This window comes from Cryptomeria japonica, chromosome 4, assembly GCF_030272615.1.
Source record: "Cryptomeria japonica chromosome 4, Sugi_1.0, whole genome shotgun sequence".
Classification (NCBI taxonomy): domain Eukaryota; kingdom Viridiplantae; phylum Streptophyta; class Pinopsida; order Cupressales; family Cupressaceae; genus Cryptomeria; species Cryptomeria japonica.
Window position 1 is genome coordinate 129,779,604 of NC_081408.1, and position 8,813 is coordinate 129,788,416.

The window sequence follows — 8,813 nt, forward strand, 5'->3', positions numbered from 1 at the left end:
CCGAATTGTCTATCTAGGAATCAAAATGTATGATAGAACTTATTCATTTTATATTTATTAATTCATAGGTAGGACAATTTCACGATCGTATTTTCTTTTTATTACGGCCCATACCTTTTGTACTCTCTGATTCAGTTTCTTTAAAAAAGAAATGTACAGTAGCTTTGCAATGACAAGAAATCAAGTGACAGTGAGCTTAAAATATATCTTGAAATCTGTCAACAATTGACTTTGGGTTTTATTGACAGGACTTTGGGTTTTTTTGACAGATTCTGATATAATTGATGAGTCCACGTACTCATGATGATAATGTTCCCAAAAAGTCTCTGTTTTTTATGTGGGGTCGGAGAAATGTATTTGGATTTGAAGGTGTTTTTGTCGGCTTTATTTGGGGTTGGAGGAATGTATTTGGATTTCAAGGTGTTTTTGTTCCACAGCGAGGTGTACGTTTTTGGCGTGCAATGTATGTGCAGTGGACGGGAAACAACTCTCACATTCAATCTCGACAATGATCCTCAAATTGAAGGTGAATTATTTCCAAATTGTTTTTACCAGAGAGAATGCTACCCAGTTTGAATTTTTTTGTTTCTTCTAACTGTCAAGATTAAGGGACTGTTCGTCTGTAATTGAGGTATTCCCTCTTATTCATTTCTGTCTTGTTTTTAGGTGGCCTCTCCCATGGATATCATATGAATTCAATTGTTTATCTGCTCAAGAGTTGTATTATGCTTGCATTTATTATCTAAACTATTTTTTCTCAGAAATCATGCAGGCCTGGATATTGTAGTCGAAGTTTTCAAATGATTCCATGCACTCTCGTGATGATAATTTTCCTGGAAAGTCTCAATTTTATGCGCGGCTGGACAAATGTACTGAGGATATGAAGGGGCCTTTGCTCCACAGGGAGGTGTCGTCATTGGTGTGAATTGTATGGGAGGTGGTCGGAAATCAATTCTCACACTGAATTTCCACAATGATCCTCAATTAAGGTGAAATGGTTGTACCCTCAATTTCTTTTTGCTTCTTAATTGTCTTTACCAGAGAGAAGTTCACCCTGTTTCAAATTTTTAGGTCATCATAACTGTCAAGATTAAGGGGTCTTTCCTCTGTATGTGAGGTTTTTCTTCTTATTTCATTCTGACTCATTTTTGGTTGGCCTATGCCATGGATTTCATATAAATTCAATCATTTATCTGCTCCCGATTTATTTTTTGGTTGCACTTATTGCCTGAACTGGATTCGTTTTAAATCACGCCTATGCGAATATTCTAGTCTAAGTTCTGAAACGGCCGATGATTTGATCCACTCTCGTAATGCTAATGTTCCTGGAAAGTCTCAGATTTATGTGGCATTGGGGAACTATATTGCGGATTTGAGAGGCCTTGGTTCCACAGTATGCAGTGTAGGGGGGTGGTGTGAAAACAACTCTTGCATCAAATCTATACAATGATCATCAAAATAAAGGTGAATGGTGGTTCTCTCAAATGCAACCTTTTTGTTTTTAAGTTGTCATTACCCTGTTTAAAAATTTTAGGTCATCGTAACTCTCGGCTGTTCTTCTAATGTGAGGTATTACCTCGTATTTGTTTGTTTTACTTTGGGTTGTCATGTGCCATAGGTATCATATAAATTCAATCATTTATCACTCCAGAGTTGTTTTTTGGTTCATTTATCGTCTGAACTTATTTTGTTAAGGAATTACGCCGGCGTAAATACTCTCTACCAAGTTCTGAAATATTGGATGATTCCATGTACTTTCATGATGATACTTTTCCTGAAACGCCTCTATTTTATGTTGGGTTGGAGAAATGTATTGGGGATTTGAAGGGTCTTCTGATCCACAGCGAGGTTCATTCAATGGCGTACAGTGTATGGGGGTCTTGGGAAAACAACTCCCACATTGAATCTCTAAATGATCCGCAAATTTAAGGTGAATGGCGATTCCCTCAATTTTTATGTTTTGTTTTGAAGTTATATTTACAATTTTACCGAGGAGAAGACCACCCCGCTTCAAATTTTTTGGCCCTCAGTAACTGTAAAGATTAAGGGAACCGTTCCTCTGTATGGGAGGCATTCCCTCTTGTTTGTCTCTGTCTTGTTTTTGGGTGGCTTACATGGATATTATATAAATTCAATCGTTAATCTACTCCAGAGTTATTTTATAGTTGCATCTATCGTCTGGACTGTTTGTTTTTAGAAATCAGGCAGGCATGAATATTCTAGTCTAAGTTCTAAAATGGTAGATGATTCCATGCACTCTTATGATGATAACTTTCCTGGAAAGTGGAAAGCATCAGTTTTATGTGGGGTTGGGGAAATATATTTTAATTTGAAGGTGTTTTTGTTCCACAGCGGCATGTTGGTCGTTGGCGTGCAATGTATGTGAAGTGGTGGGAAAACAATTCTCAGATACAATCTCAACGGTGATCCTCAAATTAAAGATGAAATGGTGGTTCCCTCAATTTTTTTCGGTTTCTACAACGCCTTTACCAGAGAGAAGGCCACCCAATTTCAAATTTTCAGGTCCTCATAACTATCAAGCTTAAGGGGCCGTTCCTCTATGTCTGAGGTATTCGCTCTTATTTGTTTGTCTTGTTTTGGGGTGATCTATCTTATGGATGTCATATAAATTCAATTATTTATCTGTTCCTGAGTTGTTTTCTGGTTGCATATATTGTCTGAACTGGTTTTGCCCAGAAATCATGCAGGCTTGAATATTACAGTCTAAGTTCTCAAAAGCTTCCATGCACTCATAATGATAATGTTTCTGGAAAGTATCAGTTTTATGTGGGGCTGGAGAAATGTATGGAGGATTTGAAGGGGCTTTTGTTCTATGTTAAGGTGTTGGTTTGTGGTGTGCATTGTATGGGAGATGGTGGGAAAACAATTCTCCCATCGAATGTCTACAATGATCCTCAAATTAAAGGTAGTGATTCCCTCATATTTTTTGTTTCTAAGTTGTCTTTACCAGAAAGAACGCCACCCTGTTTCAAATTTTTAGGTCCTCATGACTGTCAAGATTAAGGGGTCTATTCCTCCGTATGTGAGGTATTCCCTCTTATTTGTTTCTGTCTTGCTTTTGGGTAGCCTATCCCATTGACATCATATGAATTCAATCAATTATCTGTTACAGAATTGTTTCTTGGTTTCATCAATTGTCCAAACTGGTTTTGTCCAGAACTCATGCAGGCATGAATACTCTTGTCTAAGTTCTGAAATGGTGGATGATTCCATAAATTCTCATGGTGACTTGGAAAGTTTTAGTTTTGTGTGGAGTTCGAGAAATTTATTGGCATTTTAAGAGGCTTTTGTTCCACAGGGAAGTGTTGGTTGTTGGTGTGCAACATATGGGAGGTGTTGAGAAAACAACTCACATTGAATATCTACAATGATCCTCAAATTAAAGGTGAAATGGTGGTTCTCTCAATTTTGTTTTGTTATTCTCTTTAGCAGAGAGAAGGTCACCCTGTTTCAAATTTTTAGGTCATCATATCTGTCAATATTAAGCGGGCTATCCCTCTCCATGTTTTATTTGTTTCTGACTTGTTTTCAGGTGGCCTATCCCATGGATATCATATAATTTCAATCATTTTTCTGTCCTAGAGTTATTTTTTGATCACACCTATCCTCTTAACTGGTTTGTGCAAATATCACGCATGACTGAATACTCTTGCTTATCTTCTGAAATGGTAGATGATTCCATGCAGTCTCATGATGATAATTTTGCTGGAAAGTCTCAGATTCATTTGGAGTTGAAGAAGTGTATTGTGGATTTCAAGAGGCCTTGGTTCCACAGTGAGGTGTCGGTTGTTGATATGCAGTGTATGGGGGTTGGTTTTGAACAATTCTTGCATTAAATCTCTATAATGATCCTCAAATGATAGGTAAAACGGTGGTTCTCTCAAATTTTCTCTTTTCAATTTTAAGTAGTCTTTATCAGAATGGATGCCCTGTTTCAAAGTTTTGGGTCCTCATAATTGTTGATATTAAGGGGGCTGTTCCTCTGTAGGTGAGGTATTCCCTCTTATTTGTTTGTCTTGCTTTTGGGTGTCTTGTCCCTAGGATATCATAGATATTCAATCATTTATCACTTGAAACTTGTTTTATTGTTCATTAATCATTTGAACTGGTTATGTTCAAAAATCATGAAGGCGTGAATACTCTTGTCTACGTTCTGAGATGCTGGATGGTTCCATGCACTCTCATGATGTTCATTTTCCTGGAATGTCTCGGTTTTATATTGGGTTGGAGAAATGTATTGGGGTTTTGACGGGACTTTGAACCACAGAGAGGTCTTAGTCGATGGTGTGCAGTTTATGGGGGGTCATGGGAAAACAATTCTTATACTGAATCTCTAAAATGATCCTCAAAATAAATTTGACATGGTGGTTCCATCAATCTTTTTGTTTTGTTTCGAAGTTTCCTTTACCAAGGAGAAGGCCACCCTGTTTCAAAAATTTTGCCCCTCATAGCTGTCCAGGTTAAGGGAACTATTCCTCTGTATGGAAGGAATTCCCTCTTATTTATTTCTGTCTTGTTTTTGGATGACCTATCGCATGGATATTTTATAAATACAATCATTAATCTACTCCAGAGTTGATTTTTGGTTGCATCTACAATCTGGACTGTTTTTGTTCGGAAATGATGGAGGCACGAATATTCCAGTCTAAGTTTTAAAATGGTGGACGATTCCATGCAGTCTCATGACGATAATGTTCCTCAAAAGTCGTGAGTTTTATGTGGGGTTGGAGAAATGTATTGGGGATTTGAAGGGGCTTTTGTTCCACAACAAATTGTCAGGAAGTGTGCAGTCTATGGCGGTTGGTAAGAAAGCAACCCTTGAATTGAATCTCTATAAAATCCTCAAAGTAAAGGTGAAATGGCTGTTCTTTTTTATTTCTTTGTCAGAGAGAAGGTCACCATGTTTCAAATTTTTAGGTCCTCATAGATGTCAAGATTAAGGAGATTGTTCCTCTGCATGTGAGGCATTCCCTCTGATTTCTTTTGCCTTGTTTGTGTGGCCTGTCCGATGGATATATGTAAATTCAATCATTTCTCTACTCCAGAGTTGTTTTTGGGTTGCATTTATCATCTGAATTTGTTTTGTTCAGAAATCATGCAGGCGTCAATACTCTAGTCCAAATTCTGAAATGCTGGATGATTCCATGCACTGTCATTATGATAATGATCCTAGAAAGTCTCAGTTCTATATGGGGTTGGAGGAAAGTATTGAGGATTTGAAATTTTGAAGGGGCTTTTGTTCCAAAATGAGTTGTCTGTCAATGGTATGCAATGTATGGGGTTTCATTGAAAAAAAACTCTCACGTTGAATTTCTGTAATGATCCTCAAATTAAAGGTGAAATGGTCACTCTCTCTATTTTATTTTGTTTTGTTTTTGTCTTTACCATGGAAAAGGTCACCCTGTTTCAATTTTTCAGGGTTTCTTAACTGTTGTTCTAACTGTTAAGGGAACTGTTCTTCTGTGTGTGAGACATTCCCTCTTATTTTTTTGGCTTGATTTTGGGTGTGCTGTCCCATGGATATCATATAAATTAATTATTTTGTCTGCTCCAGAGTTTTTTGTTGGTTGCTTCCATTATCTAAACTGTTTTTGTTCAGAAATCGTGCAGGCATCAAAATTTTAGTCAAGTTCTACAATGGTGGACGATTATATGCATCTCTTTATGATAATGTTTCTGGACATTCTCAGCTTATGTGGAGTTGGAGAATTGTATTGGGAATTTGAAGGGGCTTTGGTTCCATTGTGAGGTGTCAGTTGTTGGTGTGCAATGCATGGGGTGTGGTTTGAAATCAGTTCTTGCATTGAATGCCTACAACGATCCTCAAATCAAAGGTGAAATGGTAGTTCTCTCAATTTTTTATTTTTATTTTTTAAGTTGTCTTTACCAGAAAGAAGGCCACCCCATTTCAAAATTTCAGGTCCTCAAAATAGTAAGATTATGGTGGCTATTCCTCTGTATTTTTGATATTCCCTCTTATTTCTTCGTCTTGTTTATGGGTGGCCTACCCCATCGATATCATATAAATTCAATAATTTATCTGCTCCAGAGTTTTTTCTTGGTTGAGTTTATTGTCTGAACTGGTTTCGTTTAGAAAATATGCAGATGTGAATGCTTTAGTCTAATTTCTGAAATGGTGGATGATACAATGTGCTCTCATGATGACAATGTTTCTGGAAAGTCTCAGTTTTATGTTTGGTTGGAGAAATGTATCGAGGATTTGAAGGGGCTTTTGTTCCATAAGGTGTTGGCAGTTGGTGTGCATTGTCTGGGAGATGATGGGAAGACTACTCTCACATTGTCTCAATGCAATGATCCAAATTAAAGGTGATAACCTTGTAATTTCTGTTGATGTTTTTTTTCAATGGTTTAAGCCTTTATTTAAAAAGCAATTGTATTTTAAATTTCTGGGGTTTCATCTGATATCAAGATTTTAGCTATGCATATAAAAAGAGATAAGCTGGCACATACAAACTGTGTTCTTCTGGTATTGTGTGGTTGATTGGAAGTTCTATTTTTAGTGCTTGTTCTCTTAAAAAAATTGTTCTGATTACTATAAGAACAGCATTGGAGGTCTCTTCCCTTAAGGCCAGTATAATTGACATATGTTCTTTTGCCTCAAGAGGCATCGACTCAGTTTTTGTTGGTATATCTTGATTTACCATCTAAGCAATGCCACTTCTTGCCTGTTATCAATTCCCTCAGGCTGAACTGGGTTTAGTTTCCTTGCATCATTATTCCATGAAGATTCTTAGTTATCAAGAACTATTCTTAAACATCAGACAGTTCAACATTCAAAAGTACATTTTCGCCAATGAAAATAAGATAATATTATGATGAGGAATCAAATTAGCATTTTCAATTTGACCATTTAACCCTTTGATGTTTTAAGTAGAGCAACCATAACTGTATTGTATGCCATAATGGTTTGTAGTTGCCCTAATCATCTAAAGCATCTTCATGTAGAAGACACCTCTTGAAAACACACTCCAGAGAACTTTGTTTTCAAACATCTCCAATATATATGTACCAGACTTTATTCTTTATTCTTTGCTGCATTACATACATTTAGAATCTGTCACGCGGGCCACTATGCTACTCTCTATTATATTAAATGACATAATTTCATGCATGTTAAGGTATTCAGTCTATAAAACACACTTGCCTTTCCATGGATTCCAGATTATTTTGACAACAATATTATGTCAGCGTCTCCCAGTCCCAGAACCTGAAAGGAACATTAGAGACTGTGGGATAAGAGAGCTCGAAGGAAAAGACCAGGGTTTAATGATGTGGAAGATGCACACATAGAGCTGCAGCAATTGATTTTGAGTCAATCCAAGCTAGCTCTATCTATTTTGGATGATGTTTGGTCTCGAAAACATTTGGAAATATTGTTATTAGAGATAATTCCACCATGGAAAGAAAAGGGGACTCCCAAAAATAAAAACTCCTCCCCATGATCAATCCATTTCCAATTAAAATGCTTAAGCCAACCTTGCTTGGGAAGAAAAGGTTGTCTTTAACACAAGGTCTTGTGCCATTGGATGCTGAAGTTGGAAGCTTGCCAAAAAATGTCCCGGCATTTAAGAGCTTGTGTGATATTGTTCTCCTCCTCAAAGAGAGTGAGAAAAGAGTCATCAGCAGGATGTCCATTCACAAGTTGTTGAGAAGAATTAAAAGGAGAAATCCCCTTGACATAGATTTCAGGGACAGCTTGAGCTATCAAACATCCAAACTCTGCATTTTTTTCAGCATGCAACATTTCTGTTAAAAATAACAGGTAGGTAGATTTTAAGTCCAATGTTTTCCAGTGAGTTGAACTTTTTTTGTTTTCTAATTAATTTGGGAAAGTTTAGAGGGTAGAAATTAAATAAATACATCCATATTGTACTATTGAAATATTTTATCCATTTCTTATGTATAACCTTTTAAAAATCTGATTTATTTTCACATTGGTGTTCGGTTTCTGTTTCTTTATTTCTCATAACATAGCTCCTTACACAATATAGCCAAGGAGTGTTTTTCAGAGTTACGGTTGTTTCCAGAAGAAAGAAAAATATTTGTTGATGCATTATTGCTCCAAAGACACGATGCTTTTGTTATCTTATCAGAACTTGCACACAGAAACCAGCTAAAATTAATTAGCAATCCAGAGTAATTGTCTTCATCTATTGTACCATGTTTTTCAGCACTGAGCTGACATGCTTGCATTGAACAGGGGAAGTACAATAATCCCATATGGAAAGGCTTTGGAGATATACTTTTCTCAGCTTGATGTGATACACGATTTGGCCTTATATTGGGCACACAAAGACAATGTAGTCTACAGAAAGAGGTTGGTCATAAAATGGAGGGAGTGAGTTTGCTAGGTGCAGGGGAGTCACTTAATGATAATGCATTTGATACCGAAATTCTCTCCATTCTCACTGACGAGTTATTCAAAAACTGTTACAGATGCACTTTGGCCCAAAACAATTTTATTTTCTTTTAAATACTAACCATTATTTTTAATGTTCACCTTTGATGTCAAGTTACAGAACAGAATTGAATTTCAAACATGATTTTCTGCATATTATAAGGTTCATGTCACTGCTCTAAGAAAACTCAATAGCCTGGTGTAAGGCTCGGATATTCTAATCACTTGTTCGGTGGGTACACTCAACAGCCAATGTAAACTATTCAGAATACTCAGATTTTTTGGATGCTCTAAATGTCCTATCCACTAATAAGTAACAATATGCAACACTATTTTCAACTTCTTCTTAGTGTAACGTTAACCACTCTTTTTG

At 36.6% G+C, this 8,813-nt stretch overlaps 1 long non-coding RNA gene across 1 annotated transcript; it reads left to right on the forward strand.

Moving 5' to 3' along the window:
• Positions 1–367: 367 nt before the first annotated feature.
• Positions 368–5,779, forward strand: LOC131079870 (uncharacterized). Its single transcript, XR_009114055.2, has 3 exons — positions 368–631; positions 762–989; positions 5,621–5,779. It is a non-coding gene; the product is annotated as an uncharacterized LOC131079870 (long non-coding RNA).
• Positions 5,780–8,813: the final 3,034 nt, after the last annotated feature.